This window comes from Canis lupus, chromosome X (genome assembly GCF_048164855.1).
Source record: "Canis lupus baileyi chromosome X, mCanLup2.hap1, whole genome shotgun sequence".
NCBI classification, from domain to species: domain Eukaryota; kingdom Metazoa; phylum Chordata; class Mammalia; order Carnivora; family Canidae; genus Canis; species Canis lupus.
In genome coordinates this window covers 115,874,795-115,891,222 of record NC_132876.1, presented here as the reverse complement: position 1 = coordinate 115,891,222, position 16,428 = coordinate 115,874,795, and positions in this window count along the sequence as shown.

Genomic DNA, 16,428 nt, shown 5'->3' with positions numbered 1-16,428 from the left:
TGATGTGGGACTGGATCCTGGGACTCCAGGATCACACCCTGGGCTGAAGGCAGGTGCTAAACCGCTGAGCCACCCAGGGATCCCCCTTCTTTCTTTTTTTTTTTTAAGATTTTACTTATTTATTCATGAGAGACACAGAGAGAGAGAGGCAGGGACACAGGCAGGCAGAGGGAGAAGCAGGCCCCATGCAGGGAGCCTCATGTGGGACTCGATCCCAGGTCCCCAGGATCACACCCTGGGCCAAAGACAGACGCTCAATCGCTGGGCCCCCCGGGCGCCCCCAGTGGCTGTATGTCTCTACGTGTACAAATATCCCTTCTCCCTCTTGGAGATTTATATTAATTAAATGTTTTGGAAGAGCCCAGACTTAACCTGACCGAGGAGCTTTGAGTTCCAGTCTCACAAGCAGCATCGTCCGGCAGCAGTCTGGTAGGATCTGGAAGGGGAGACGAAGTCCTGGTGGCCTCGTGGCGGTCCCCTGACATCCCTAGGGGCCACCGGTGTGCTGGGGGAGGCGGGCAGTTGCTTCCAGACACACAAAACGGCTCTGAGCGCGGCGAGCACCCCCCGAGGGCCAAGGCCAGACACGGCCGCCCAGGAGGCCGCATCTGTCTCGTGTCACACACGACTGCTTCACCCCTCAGTGGCCAAGGCGGTGCAGTGGATCGTAGATTCCAGGCGCTTTCATAAGGGCGAGGTGCACGAGGTGACACCTTGAGCCAAAGCCTAGTAGCACCACCCCCAGCCCATAACCGCGGCTCACTGTCCAGGGGGCCCGCACGGCCCAGGAGAGTCCCCGGGGCTGCTTTGGAAATGACAAGCAGTCTGCCGTCCGGTGGTCACCCCGGGACGGGGGACGACACCCCGGGCCAGGCCCCCATGGAAGCCCGCCAGGCAGGACGCCGTCACCTGTGGTATGCACAGAGTCCAATGAGTTCCAGCAGCGACAGAGCGACCTGTCATAGGCCCGCATTTCCCACGACTTAGTGGCCTCTGCCTAGAACCCCGGCAACTGAAATACCCGGTTCGTTTATACCGGGCCCGCTATGGCCTTAACACGGACTCCTCCCCACCGACACATCCTGATGCCTTCATTCGCGAGATGGTCGCCTCTGCAGAGCAGGCCGCTAAGGAAACAGGACGCTCGAAACGTGTTGTCAACGTGAATCTGAAGCTCTCGAAAGATCGGCTCGGATTCCCAAGGGCAGGTCCCCAAAGGGAAAGAGGTGGTGGGAAGAGAGTGAGGAGAATCTTAGGAAGAATAGTGTAGGAGGCGGACCCTGCTATGGAATGGGGTGTGGAGGAGGGGGAGGAGGAGGGGGAGCAGGAGGGGGACCAGGAGGGGGAGGAGGAGGAAGTGGAGGGGGAGGGAAGGAAGTCACACTTCTTTTTATTTCAAAGATTTTATTTATTCATTCATGAGAGACACACACACACAGAGAGAGAGAGAGAGAGAGAGGCAGAGACCCAGGCAGAGGGAGAAGCAGCTCCATGCAGGGAGCCCGACGCGGGACTCGATCTCAGGACCCTGGGATCACACCCTGGGCCGAAGGCAGAGGCTCAACCCCTGAGCCACCCGGGCGCCCCAGAAGTCACATTTCTTAAGCAGCCAATGCAAATTAATGCTTCCCTTATTCCATTGGATCTTGCGTGGCCTCCGAGGCTGTTAGGAGCTCCATCTCCCCGAGGAGGAGGAGGACGGGTAACTCAGAGAGATGGGGGAGCGCACAGGGTTAAGTCCCCTGCTTCTTCCCCAAACCGACCGGGCTCCGTGCAACCAGCGCTGTGGGTTCTCCAGTTTCCCCGGGGACCAGAATCACCTAAGGGGCTCGGGGCCCAGGCGGGTCGCAGGCCTCCGGGCCACAGAGCCTGATCTCTGGGACCAGGGACCTGCATTTCCCGAACTGGGCCAGGCGCCTGTGTCGCAGCTGGTCTGGGAAGTGCTGGGCCTTCTTTGGGGACACCTGACACTGTTAATGGGGGGGGGGTCACTTCAGCAAGCAAAGCCGGAGTTCCCCAGCTATGCTCACGGTCTCTTTCCCCTTCTGTGCATAACCGGGGCGCTCTTAGCCCACCGCTAGGGAGCGCAGCTGCACCCGAGTGGCTCCCGCCCCTAATCCCCCCCCCTCCGCCCCACACCTGTTCGGGAGGGCGAGCCTTTGCATAGCATTGGCAGTTCTGTCGGATGCTGAATGGGAAGACAACCTGCACGAGAACACCGGGCAGATTTAGGTCCGGGTACGTGGCCACCTGGATTCGCGGTCCTTCAAGGCCTGACGAGTAGAGGACACGTCGCAGAGCGCCACCTAGTGGAACCTCGCGGCTGCTGATGGTCCTCTCCTGAGCCCCTTGGCGGAAGTCCCCAAAGCCAGGTGTGGGGCGAAAATCTAATAGGTACCATCTTTTCAAAAGTGTGTTTGTGGCTATTTTATCACATCCCCATTGTGTTAACACAGAAATCTGTAGGGATGTGTGTTCATTGTTGTTTACTGATGAGAGGACAAGGTCAAAAAATGTTGACGACCATAGATGATCAAGTCTTTCTGTTGACCATTTATTTCCATTGCTTCTGTGGTGTCTCAAGATGGGGGGACGGGGGGGGGTCATGGTCATGCGTCTCCCTTTGCAATCGCAGGTGTGGATGAAAAACCCGAGTTCACTGGGTGAGCAGCCCTCATTCCCTAAGACGTATTGCTGTTTTTGTAGGGACGGTGGCCGCCAACGCTACACTGTGGTTTAAGCAAAGATGGAACCCCTCTTACATGTCCCCGGCTCTCCCACTCTCAACCTCTCTTGCTGAGCACCCTCCACTCGTAGCTCTGAATAATCTAACCATTAACCACTCTCCCCTGCCACCATGCCCACCCAGTGAGTTCATGAACACCGTCGCTGGGTGCGCATGGTGCTTGGGGGCCCCATGCCTGTGTCCCACAAAGGTCACCAACTCAAAGATCATGGTATGCTCACTCGCTTATATATCCCTTATATACATCTGGGATATATATATCTGTAGGTGTGTGGTTCTGTGTGCATTTGCACACATATATATGCATGGGTGTGTATGTTTGTGTCTATGTGCATGTATGCGTGCTATTAAAATTGCTAAGTCTAACTTCTACATAGGTTACTTGTAAAACTAAGTGACCTCATCCATGACAAGCGCTCAGCCTGGAGTCTGATATCTACCACGTGCTCCATGAATATTAGCTTATGTTATTATTTTCATTTTATTACCTTAGATATATGATCATTTTTATATTCCAAAACGGTGGATATTTTTATTTTTTTAAACGGTGGATATTTTTAATCTTTTTTTTTTTTTTAGTCCATAGTATCTGAGCATTTTCTTCTACTAACCATTTCTGCCGCGTATAAATTTTATGCTCAACATTTCATGCACTATATTCATACTCTGCTTTAAGATTCTTTCATGTAAGGAGCGACACCCGGTTTGTTAGCTTTTCCATCCATTACCTATTCTCTTTTTTTTTTGTATATTTTTTATTGGAGTTCAATTCGCCAACATAGAGCATAACACCCAGTGCTCATCCCGTCCAGTGCCCCCCTCAGTGCCCGTCACCCAGTCACCCCCACCCCCTGCCCACCTCCCCTTCCACCACCCCTAGTTCATTTCCCAGAGTTAGGAGTCTCTCATGTTCTGTCTCCCTTTCTGATATTTCCCACTCATTTTTTCTCCTTTCCCTTTTATTCCCTTTCACTATTTTTTATATTCCCCAAATGAATGAGACCATATAATGTTTGTCCTTCTCCGATTGACTTACTTCACTCAGCATAATACCCTCCAGTTCCATCCACGTCGAAGCAAATGGTGGGTATTTGTCATTTCTAATGGCTGAGGAATATTCCATTGTATCCATAGACCACAGCTTCTTCATCCATTCATCTTTCGGTGGACACCGAGGCTCCTTCCACAGTCTGGCTATTGTGGACATTGCTGCTAGAAACATCGGGGTGCAGGTGTCCCGGCGATTCACTGCATCTGTATCTTTGGGGTAAATCCCCAGCAGTGCAGTTGCTGGGTCGTAGGGCAGGTCTATTTTTAACTCTTTGAGGAACCTCCACACAGTTTTCCAGAGTGGCTGCACCAGTTCACATTCCCACCAACAGTGCAGGAGGGTTCCCCTTTCTCCACATCCTCTCCAACAGTTGTTGTTTCCTGTCTTGTTAATTTTCCCCATTCTCACTGGTGTGAGGTGGGATCTCATGGTGGCTTTGATGTGTATTTCCCTGATGGCAAGTGATGCGGAGCAAGTTCTCATGTGCTTGTTGGCCATGTCTATGTCTTCCTTGGAGAAATTTCTGTTCATGTCTTTTGCCCATTTCGTGATTAGATTGTTTGTTTCTTGGGTGTTGGGTTTAATAAGTTCTTTATAGATCTTGTTTATTTTATTTATTTTATTTATTTATTTTTTATTTTTTTATTAGATCTTGGATACTAGCCCTTTATCTGATAGGTCATTTGCAAATAGCTTCTCCCATTCTGTAGGTTGTCTTTGAGTTTTGTTGACTGTTTCTTTTGCTGGGCAGAAGCTTTTTATCCTGATTAAGTCCCAATAGTTCGTTTTTGCTTTTGTCCATTACTTATTCCCAATCACTGTTTGGTCTACTCTTGTTTTCTTTGGCTATAACTCCATCAAACTTTCCAGAAATGTCTCAGATACCCAGAGCTCATTTCTGGAGGCTTTTTTAAATATAATTTTTCATTTTCCATAATCTATCTAACCACGAGAATGCTGACCACTTCCTGCTTAAAATTTATTTGAGGAAAGTCCCTTTTTGTTGATCCAAGTTCCTATATTTCCCCAGTTCTGCTTTTTCCTATGATCCTCCAAGAAGAAAAATAAGAAAATCCAAAAGTATGAAGTAGAGTCAAATGTCAGTTTGCATGAAACTGTGAAGGTTCTTTTTTTTTAAGATTTTATTTATATATTTGAGAGACAGCATGAGCAGAGTGAGGGGTATAGGCAAACTTCCCATGGAGCAGGAACTGCCCTCCCATGCGGGGCTCGATCCCAGGACTCCAGGATCATGACCTGAGCCGAAGGCAGACGCTTAACTGAGCCACCCAGATGCCCCCAACTCATGATAGTTCTTTATCTGCAACAATCAGAACTGAATTCTGATATTTGCCCTAACTCTGGGTATAACTGATCTTCTCCATTGTCACATGGGAGTTTACATTTTTCCTGATACAGCCTGTTTTCATGAAATTTTATTTGAAGGCCTTCTTTTAAAAAGGGGGGGGGGGCGGAAACCCCTGGGTGGCTCAGCAGTTTAATGCCTGCCTTCAGCCCAGGGCCTGATCCTGGAGTCCCGGGATCGAATCCCACATCGGGCTCCCTGCATGGAGCCTGCTTCTCCCTCTGCCTGTGTCTCTGCCTCTCTCTCTCATGAATAAATAAATAAAATCTTTAAAAAAAAAAAAAAGCCTTCTTGCAAGAGGCCACATCAAGGTTTATATCCAAAAGTCTTGAGTGGTTTCTTCCGAGAATGTGATGTGCAGGGTTTAATCTCTCCCGACGAGGGGCGGGGCGCCCAAGTTGAACCACGTCCAGCCTCGCTGAAGCTCACTTGGCAGTTTAGAATTCCACTCAGAAATCTGCAGGTTTAAAAAAAAAAAATCGGCAGGTTTCCGCACTGCTGGTGCCTGTGGGACCAGGTCACCGACATCTCTCGGCAGCTGAGCAGTACACACTGGCACCAGGTGGGGTTAAGATCCAGCATTTGCCAAATTCGGTGCCCATAGCTTGGACTTGTCGTCTTGGGACTCTCCGATTCCCCAACTCAGTAGAGTTGACCCACCCAGGCACAGGTCGAAAACCAGAAATGCAAGCCTCCAACCCGGAGTGAGGGCTCCCTGCCCCGCAGAGCCTACCCCGGGCAGCGGAAGCAAAGACGGGGTACACTCAGCTTATGGGCAGACCGTCCCAACACAACAAGAGCCACGAGACTGGAGCAAACAGCAACAGCGACCGGTTCCCCACTGTGGCCGAGGTGACAAGTCACTCTGCCTGCCGGGAGAAGCATAGGAACAGGGCGAAGGGCAAAAGGGACACGTCCCCATCCTTCGTGGTGCCTTTGATTGGCCTTTCTCTGACGATTAGGGATGTCGAGCGCCTTTCCATATACATGTTGGCTGTTCGCGGATCTTCTTTGGAAAACTGTCTATTCGGTTCCTTTGCCCATTTTTAAAATCGGGTTTCTTGTTTTGTTGCATTGTGGGCTTCTTTGCTATCCAGCTGTATGACTTCCTCTGTATTTTAAATATTAACCCCCTAATCAGATTTGGGGTTCCCAAATGTTTTCTCCCATTCCGTAGGCCACCTTTTCGTTTTGTTGATGGCTTCCTCTGCTGTGGAGCAGCTTTCTAGTTTGATGTGCTCCTACTTGTTGACTTTTGCTTTTTGCCTGTGACTTTGGCTAAAAAAAAAAAATCATTACCAGGACACCTCAGTGGCTCAGGAGTTGAGCATCTGCCTTTGGCTCTAGTGATCCCGAGGTCTCGGGATCGAGTCCCACATCGGGCTTCCTGCGAGGAGCCTGCTTCTCCCTCTGCCTGTGTCTCTGCCTCTCTCTCTGTGCCTCTCATGAATAAATAAATAAAATCTTTTAAAAAAAGTCCCCCCAAAAAATCATTGCCAAGACCAATGTCAAGGAGCTTTCCCCCTATGTTTCCTTTAAGGAGTTTGATGGTTTCAGTTTCTACGTTTAAGTCTTTAATCCGTGCCAACCGACCGGTGGGAGAGGCCTGTCCCATGAATCACCAGAGTCGCACCCGCAGATTCTCAGGCTGAGGATGATACCAGGATATCTCAGCAGCGAGGACACATTTACGGTGAGGCCGTCACAGAGACCGAGCTAGCGACTCCCTCACCTGTCACAGTAGCTTGTTAACCTTAGTCACACCTTGAAACTACCTAGGGCGCTGTAAAAATCCCATACCTGGGCCTCACATACACAGATTTTGACCGAATTGGTCTGAATTGGTCCGGGGGATAGCCAGGCCTTTTGGATTTTAGGCCCACGGCTGATTCCAGCATGCAGGCCAAGCTGAGAACCAATGACTGCTCCCCCACAGCTGGTTCCCAGACTCGAGCATGCAGCAGCCACCCGAGGGGCTTGTGAACCTTCTCCTGGCTGGTCCCTCATCAGTTCCCGATTCAGTAGGTCTGGAGTTGAGCCTGAGAACCTGCATCTCTAACCGGCTGGGGCCCACGGGATGCTGATGCTGCTGGGCAGGGAACCCCACGTTGGAAACCCGAGCCCTCCTGCGGGGTTTCCAGCCTGCACCGGCTTCAGCTGCCCTGCCCTGGGGCTCCTGGGTGTGTATATACGTGTGTCCTGGCGGCTGCATTTTAAATAAGAGTCAGATGATCCCCCAAGCAAGTGATCTAAAGACCAGTCTTTGCAAAACCATCGCGTCCACGCTGACCTTCAGCTCTGTGCACGCTGCCTTGGGGGACGTGTGCGGGGTAAGTTATTCGGATTTTGTCTTCTAAAGGCCTATCGGTCTTAAGGGATCATGGGGGGCTTAGGGGAGGTAAAGCAATGCAAGGACCTCTGGGTCCCCAGGGAGGGAAGGGGAGAAGGCTGCTTCTGGATCCATTTTGAAGAGGGAAGGGAATAGGCGGGCCCGTTGTTGGTTCTGAGAAAGGTGGGACTGGGCCAACTTTATGTGCAGAATGATCATGAAATGGATGGTGCGTGCACACACACACACACACACACGCCACCCCGGTGTGTCACTACATCAGACCCGGGAACTGCACGCAAGCCCTGGGGTGCAAGGCTCCCCCAGGCTCTGAAAGAACAAGTTAGGCTTTGGGAGAGTCGGGTAGGATGAAGCTCAGAGATGAAAATGCAAGTGGCTCATAGAAAATCAGGGTTTCTTTCTGCGCACGGCGGCGGGTAGACTGACGGCCACACCACAGACACCGGCCACGGTTCCACCACTTGAGCATTTTCTACCTGGCTCCATTTCCTATATAATCCGGCTTTGTTTTCTCAAAATCAAACTCAGTGGACTTGGGAAGTCTGAGCTTTATTTCCTATCACTCCAGATCCGTGAAATGAAGCCTTCTCTAGCTCGTTGCTTACTTAAAATTCTCTATCTACTTCCAGGCGGGGCACCAAATGTTGATAGTTTCGCAGGGTTCGCTTTTCTTAAATCTTTACGCCCTTTTGAGGCCCATAGGCCAAATCACGAATAACACTTCTTTTTAGGGATCCCTGGGTGGCGCAGCGGTTTGGCGCCTGCCTTTGGCCCAGGGCGCGATCCTGGAGACCCGGGATCGAATCCCACGTCGGGCTCCCGGTGCATGGAGCCTGCTTCTCCCTCTGCCTGTGTCTCTGCCTCTCTCTCTCTCTCTCTGTGACTGTCATGAATAAATAAATAAAATCTTTAAAAAAAAAAAAAAAAAAACACTTCTTTTTATTTAGCAACGTGGGTTGCCGTCACGGAAACGGCCCCCAAACGAGGAATAAAGCTTTTATACACGTGCGGATTTTTATTCACTTCTACGGGGATTTAAAATTTCACACGCCTGTGGCCGCTTCACGCACAAACGACCCATCCGCCTGGTTCAGGGAGACCGAAATAGTGGGCCGGGAGCGCCACCTGGTGGCAGCGCGCCTACTAACGCCTTTGCCTTTGGCGGGATCTTCTAGAAGTTCTGTGACCTCGAAGGAGGTTCCGCAGGCCCTTTGGGGTGCAGAGGCACAAGGGAAGAAGCAAAAATGGTCTTTTCCAACTCTAAGAACACCCCTGTGAGAGAGCTGGAGATTGGAGAAGGCGAATTAGAAGGGAGGAGAAAAGAAAGCATGTTGGGGCGGGAGGGCAAGAGGTACTTGGGATGGTGGGGAATCAGATGAAGACTTTATGGAGCCTTCCTCTCCCCTCGAGCCCTGGGCCTCCAACCAACAGGTTGTTCTCCTGTCGACTGTTCCCCAAAGCTCGCCTGTTTCCAGGCTCTGGTATGGAACCTGTCCCCCGAGCCGACACTCTTGCCCCCAAGGATCCAGCCTCACCTCCTCTGTCCCAGAGAAATTGGAGGCTCCCCGACACCCACTTGTTCCAATGCAGAATGTTCTGTGTCACGGTGTCCGGCACCTTCGCACAAAACCAAGATTCTTCCCCTGAAGAGCCTGTGCACCCAGATGCCTATCCTGTTCCTCAAGGAGAGCTGGGCCCCCCTTAGGGGTTTCTTCCCCTTGGACAGTTAAAACCCGGGCAACCCGGGTGGCTCAGCGGTTTAGCACCTGCCTTCGGCCCAGGGCCTGATCCTGGAGTCCCGGGATCAAGTCCTGTGTTGGGCTCCCGGCATGGAGCCTGCTTCTCCCTCTGCCTGTGTCTCTGCCTCTCTCTGTCTGTGTGTGTGTGTCATTAATAAATAAATAAAATCTTAAAAAAAAAAAAAAAAAGAAAGTTAAAACCCCACCCAGCCCGCTCCTGGCTCGCTGCCTTTTCCGACTCAGAAACCCTGCCCATCGGGGAGTGTACCCTACAGGCTGAACAAACTCGCTCTTGCATTCTGCAGGCCCTTCTCCTCACCTGCACACGGCTCTGTTACAGTCTCTTTCCTTCCAAAGATGTTTGTTGGTGGCACTGTTGGTAATTAAAAAAAAAAAAATTAGGACAAACCCAAATGTCAATCAATGGGAGATTCATTAAGTAAAATGTTACATCCGTACGGTGGGTCCAGTCCAGCCACTGCAAATTAGAATAATGATAATAAGACAGATCTACCGATTCAAAGCAGGGCCACGGGGAAAAACTGGTGCAGACTAGTACCTGTCGCGCGGTCCCATTTGTGCAAAAGGATTGTGTGTGATGCTGAGTCACTATATGCAGAGGGACTCTCTTGAAGGTCGTACGCCAAATCGTCAATATTGGTTTTCCTTGACGACTGGCATTTGGAGGGCCTTCATCTTACATGTTATACGTGCCGAATTCGAATGCTTAGGACCAAGTAGTAATATTACAATCAGAAAAGATTTATATGCATATGTGTACACACACACACACACACACACACACACATATACTTTAAAAAACTTCCCTTGGGGACACCTGGGTGGTTCAGTGGTTTAGCACCCGCCTTCGGCCCAGGTCGTGACTCCAGGGTCCCGGGATCAAGTCCCGCATCGGGCTCCCTGCATAGGGCTTGCTTCTCCCTCTGCCTGTGTCCCTGCCTCTCTCTCTGTGTGTGTCTCTCATGAAAAAACCAATAAAATCTCTTAAAAACTAAAAAAAATAAGATATTAATAAATATTAAAAAAAAACCTTCCCTTAATTTTACCGATGTAATCGTCTGTGTCTCCCTTCCTTTTTTACCAACATTTGTCAACTGATCGGTGCACAAGGCTGAGCTGCCTGAGAAAAAAAAAACAGCCCTCAGACTCTAAAGGTTTACACAGTCTGGTAGAGAATGGAAAATGGACCCAGGAAAATAAAGCGTAGGGCAGCCCGTGACAAGTGCCACAGGGCTCTTGGTTCATGTGGGCAAATTACTGGACCTTTGCAAGCCTGCTTCCTCCTCCGAAAACAGATGGCATACTAAGCACCGGATGGCATACTAAGCACCAAAGCTGAGTGTGGGCTGCACAGGGGCAGAGCCTGGAGGGGGCCTGAGATGCCAGGAGAGATGCAAGGGGCCTGGGGCCGCCGAGCCCCCTCTGTGCTGTGCAGGGCGGCGAGCGCTCAGGGCCCAAGGGCCACACCGGGTCACCGCATGCAAGCTCTGGCGACTTTCCAAAGCGGGGCGCAGGGTGGGCAGGTGCACACCTGCCCGGGAAGCGTGGGGAAGGCTGCAGACTGAGGGCTGGCTCGGGGCCTCCCTGGGCGGGCAGCGGGGGGTGGTGGCCTGAGGTCCGAGGCTACTGAGAGGGAGAGACGGGGAAAGACTGGGTCTAGGTTGCAGAGAAGCTCACGTGCCAGCTGCCGGGCCCTGCTTCTGATGGCGGTGCGAGCCGGGAGGGTGGCAGCCCGCACACCCTTTCCAGAAGCTTCATGGGTGTGCTGGGCTTGCTGCTGAGTGGGCCCAGGGGACAGGGTCTGCCCTCACCCCCAGCACTGTGAAGCCCCTTAGCACGTGGATTTTTTTTTAAGATTCTATTTATTTATTTATTCATGAGAGGCACAGAGAGAGGCAGAGATGCAGGCAGAGGGACAAGTAGGTCCCATGCAGGGAGCCCGACGTGGGACTCAACCCCGGCACCCCAGGATCACACCCTGGGCCGAAGGCAGCGCTAAACCACTGGGCCACCCGGGCTGCCCAGCACCTGGCTTTTGATCCTACTGTCACCACTGCTCTGTCAAATGTTGCTGGTAATCTGGTCGCCAGGGCAGGTGTCGCTCTAGGTCCCTGTGGTCCCGTCTGCCCCTGGAGCACCCAATACAGGTCAGAGCCCACTTCCGCCGTCAGAGTAACCTGACTGTCTGAACCTCTTGGTGTTTTAGTTCCTACCTATGAAAACGGAATAACCACAGTCCCTCAGGGAGGGGGTTCCCACGAGGGGTGGGGAAGTGAGGGAGGGCCCGTTGGGGCGCACAGTGAGCTCCACCTCCCTTTACTCCAGAAACTTCTGTGTGGCTTGCCCTGATGCTACAGCCCTTGGGCTGGGTGCCTGGGGTACAAGGATAGGTCCCTGCCCTCGGGGAGCCCCCAGTCCTGAGCGGGGCGCACAGTAATCTGTAAACGAATGCCAAGTTTGAAAAAAGGGAAGCAGAGGATGCTTGGCCTCTGAGAGTGGCCTGCTGGGCTGCGCGGCGCTGCGTAGACCAGGCCGCTCAAGGCGGTGCAGCCCAAACTGCGTCTGGAGGAGTCGCAGAAGGGGGCCAAGTTTGGGGGTGCCCGGGTGGCTCAGGGGTACAGCGTCTGCCTTCGGCCCTGGGCGTGACCCCAGGATCCTGGGATCGAGTCCCGCATCGGGGTCCCCGCGGGGAGCCTGCTTCTCCCTCTGCCTGGGTCTCTGCCTCTCTCTGTGTGTCTCCCATGAATAAATAACATCTTAAAAAGGAAAAAAAGAAAAAGGAGTGAAGAGCAGGTGGGGGGGTGACATGGGGCAGTGTGCATGGCACTTGGGAGGGGAGATGGAGGACGGGCTCAGGAGCGGGCTTGCGCTCGGGAGCTGGAAGGGAAACAGAGCTCAGAAGAGAAGAAGGGTCGAGGGTCGTGTTGATCCAGCCAGCGCTGTGCTTTGGGGTGTGTGGACCTGCGCGCTCCCCCCCTCCCCGCCCTCCCTCCCCCCTTCTCTGCTGTACACAGCGTGGCCTGTGACATTTTAATCTCCTATCGATTGACATTTGGGTTTGTCCTTTTTCCCTAAATTACCAGCAATGCCACAGCAAGCATCCTTGGGGGGGGGATCAACACATCAAGAGCGTCCACACCTTCCGCCTTGATCTGCTGCTTCTTCGGAAAAAGCTCTGCTTCCCTTCGTGTAGTGTTTTCAGCGGGAAGCTTCAGGTTTTCTTGCAGGTGTCTTGACTCCCGTGTGCACGCAGGGAATCTTAGCCTCGCTCAGTTTATATGGGCGTGTATTTTCTTTGGATTATTTATTTATTTATTTATTTATTTATTTTTAAAGATGTTATTTATTCATGAGAGACACACAGAGGGCGGCAGAGACACAGGCAGAGGGAGAAGCAGGCTCCCTGCGGGGCGCCCGACGTGGAACTCGATCCCGGGACCCTGGGGTCACGGCCTGGGCCTAAGGCAGACATTCAACCGCTGAGCCACCCAGGGGTCCCTCTTTCCTGTAGCGCCCCCACCCAGTTTCCCCTGTGGTTGGCGTCTTCTGCTGCTGTGCCACGGTGGTCGATATGTTATTATTAGTGGAAGCCCCACTTTATTCCGGCTTCATTCGTTTCTCCGTAACGTTCACAACAGCATGACACGGGGAGCCGGCATGTCTCCTTGGGCCCCTCCGAGCTGTGACCGTCGCTCGCCTTGACCTTGGCCCTGATGACCCTGCCCGTTTTGAAGACGACTGGTCCGGGATTTTGTAGCGCACTCCTGACTCGGGGCTTTTGCCCTGTTCTTCTCGTGACCACACTGGGGTTATGGGTTTTGAGGAGCAAGAGGCACAGGGGTGAGGTGTCGTTCTTGACACATCGTATCAGGGACACCTGTTAGCAGCAAAATTATCTATTTGCCCGCTGATGTCTGTTAAGCTCAAACATGGGTTCCCACTGGCATCTCCAACCAACCCAGTGCCCCGGGGTTCATTCTGTCCCCCTACCCCCCACCCCCGCATAAGCTCTATTTTTTTTTAAAGATTTAGTTATTTATTCACGAGAGACACAGACACACAGAGAGAGGCAGAGCCACAGGTGGAAGGAGAAGCAGGCTCCATGCAGGGCCCGTTGCGGGACTCGATCCCGGGACCCCAGGGTCACATCCTGGGCCTAAGCCCCCGCAGAGGGCCCTATCTGCGGCTTCTGAGTTTCCTCCTGAACTTGGCACAGGCCAGGCCCTTGTCCGAGCCCGCGTGGCTCGTGTCTCTATGCTGCTCCCCTCGGCATCTCCTCCTCTTCAGGCTGCAGAAATGACGCTTTGTCCGGGGCAAGGAAGGAGCACTCTGTGTCGGGGGGGGGGGGGGTGATGTGTGCCTCCCGAGTCAGGGGACTCTCACGGGGACAGTCTTACGAGGCCTTCCTGTTTCATGCATCCCTTTTGGCTCAGGAACACCTGGGGTGGGAGGAACACCTGGGGTGGGAGCAACAGCCGGGGTCGGCCCGAACTCTGCGTTGGCGGACGGCGAAGGGCCGAGGGGACGTCAGCGCACACGCAGCGCGTCCCCGGACAGAGAAGGCCTCCGCGCGAGGCGGGTGGGGAGCAAGACGGCGGGGTTGGTGGGAGCCCGGCAGGCTGGATCCTGTTTGGCTTTGGACTGGGGGCATTTCGTGAAGGGAGAAGTTGAAAGCGCACAGAGCAGAAGTGTGCCACCCGGTTCCGAGACTCGGCTCGGCCGCTGCTGTCCTCCTGACCTTTCCTTCGGTTCCCACACCCCCTGAAACCAGGGGCCCTTCCGCCTCCAAAGTGCTCCGGCTCCCTGCGGTGTCCTGGCCCATTATTCGAGACACTAGGCTTCAGGAAACGCAGGAATGGGTGGCAGCAGAGGGAAAGACCCAGGTCTTCAGATATTTGGCCCGCAACCTGGGGCTGCCTCGAGAAGGGAATTTGCAGAGGACCGCCTTGTCCCTGCTTGTGCAGTCGGACGTGCTGTGGAAAGGAGACCGTCCTCTTCGTCATGCTGAAATAAGCTTCAATTTGGTTTAGCTGAGCCGCCGTGTACAGTTGCACAGGTTGTCCACTGCTCAAGAGTAGCTGGCCGTATGGTCAACCGAGGCTGTCCTCTAGCCCTCCCTCTTTGTACCTAGCTCTGTGCCCTGATCTAGGGCGACATTAGCCACAGGAGGACTGCTTTAGCCAACTTTTTCATGACAGGGCTGCCATTCTCTAATGGGTATTGAGGTATCATCTAGACAAGCACTTTAAGCTTTTGTTTGAAATGAGAAATAATAGTACAAATGGAAAAGAACTGCAGTTGGGACTGAGCATACGGGGCCAGGTGTGAGTCTGAGCACTAACGCTGAGTGCTCTGGAGGGTGGGTTAAGGGACTCAAGAGTGAGGGAGGGGTGGGGAGTGGAGAAAAAACTATGGAAGTGTGGGAACAGGTGCACGAGGACCATGAGATGCACAGGAGCTGCTACCTGTGGCCGAGTCCCGTGGCCCTTGTCACCCATGTCTGTGCCGACCAGGGAGGGGCCGTGGGCTTGGAGGCGCCCTGAGAAGCTGCCACCAGCCTCCGAGATGTGGGCCCACAAAGCAGCCATGCCCTCGGGAGCTCTGCACCTCAATTTAGTTATTTATTTAGATTTTATTTATGTATTTAATTTCTTTACTCATGAGAGACACAGAGAGAGAGGCAGGGACACAGGCAAAGGGAGAAGCAGGCTCCCTGCGGGGAGCCCGATGTGGGACTCATCCCAGGACCCCGGGATCACAACCTGGGCTGAAGGCAGATGCCGAGCCACCCAGGCACCCTGCTGCACCCCAATTTAAAGCCAGCACGGACTCCCATCAGATCTGGCCTTGCTGTCTAGGGATTCTCTGGTGCGTTTCTTCATCGAAATCCTTTGCTTAAGAAATGGTTCTTTTCCAGGACTCCTTCCACTGGGGCCTTTCCTATATTTTATGTTGATTCTTGGGGGGACCTGCAACTGGTGCCAGGTACCCAGGGCTGCCCTAGGTCTTGAGCCTTCTCCAGGGCCCGCACCCCGCCCGTGTGGGCCACAGCCGGGGCGAGGGAGCAGTGACAGCTCTGCCGGTGGAGTGTTGACCCCGCGCCAGGTGCTGCTCTGAGACCAGCATGGCTTAGTCCTCGAAGCCAACGGATGAGGACGATGCTGGGGGGTTTTATCCCCATTTGAGAGATGGGAAAAGCGAGGCTCAGAGAGGTTCATCCGAACAGGTGCACGTTGGCCGACTGGAGCGCTTCACGACGGATCATTTCCATTTTGAAATAAAGACCAGTGTCAGCAGGGCGGCAAGAGGAAGAGAGGAAGGGGCGGCCGAGACATACGCCCTGGCGGCCTGGCCCCGGAGGGCCGGTCCTGGGGCTCGGGCCGAGGATCCCCCCGCCCTTTCCACATGGGGCTGAGCTTCCCGTCTGCAGCGACCCTCTGGCCCCGCCGTCCATTTCATTGTCATCTCTCAAGGTCACTGGTTGTGCAGGAAAACCCGCGGAGCCTCGTTGGCCTTGAACAAGTGGCTCATCTTCACGAGCGTGCCCAGCACGGGCACCCACCAGGCCGTCGGCAAGTGTCGCCCCACCGTGTGCCATGCTTCCGAGTGCCCGGATGACGGATCTGTAATGGGCTGACACTTGGTGGCCCGGGAGCCAGGGCATGTGTGTCTGGCCTTCCCAGAAAGGCTGCCCAGGAGTCCAGCCTGACGCTCAGGCCACTGCTGGCTGTCAGTTTTACTTACTACTTTTTAAAAGATTTGACTGAAAAAATAAAAAAATAAAAAATAAAAAAATAAAAGATTTGACTGCTTTATTAGAGAGAGAACGGGTGATAGAGCAGGAGGGAGGGGGGCAGCGGCAGAGGGAGAAGCAGACTGCCCGCTGGGCAGGGAGCCCGACCCGAGGACCCCGGGATCAGGACCTGAGCCGAAGGCAGAGCTTCCCTGAGAGCCCCCCAGGTGCCCCTTTACTTATCTTCAGAAGCTATTTCTGAGCAAATGGTTCAAGGGAAACCGAGAGCCGGGGTGGCGCGGACATGAGATCCTATGAAGCCACAGGCTGTGTTGCCTGGTGTCATGGAAACCCTGGGGGGGGGGGGTGATAATAATGACACAACGTGTGCGATACCGCATGTGTGTGCGTGTGCGTGAAAA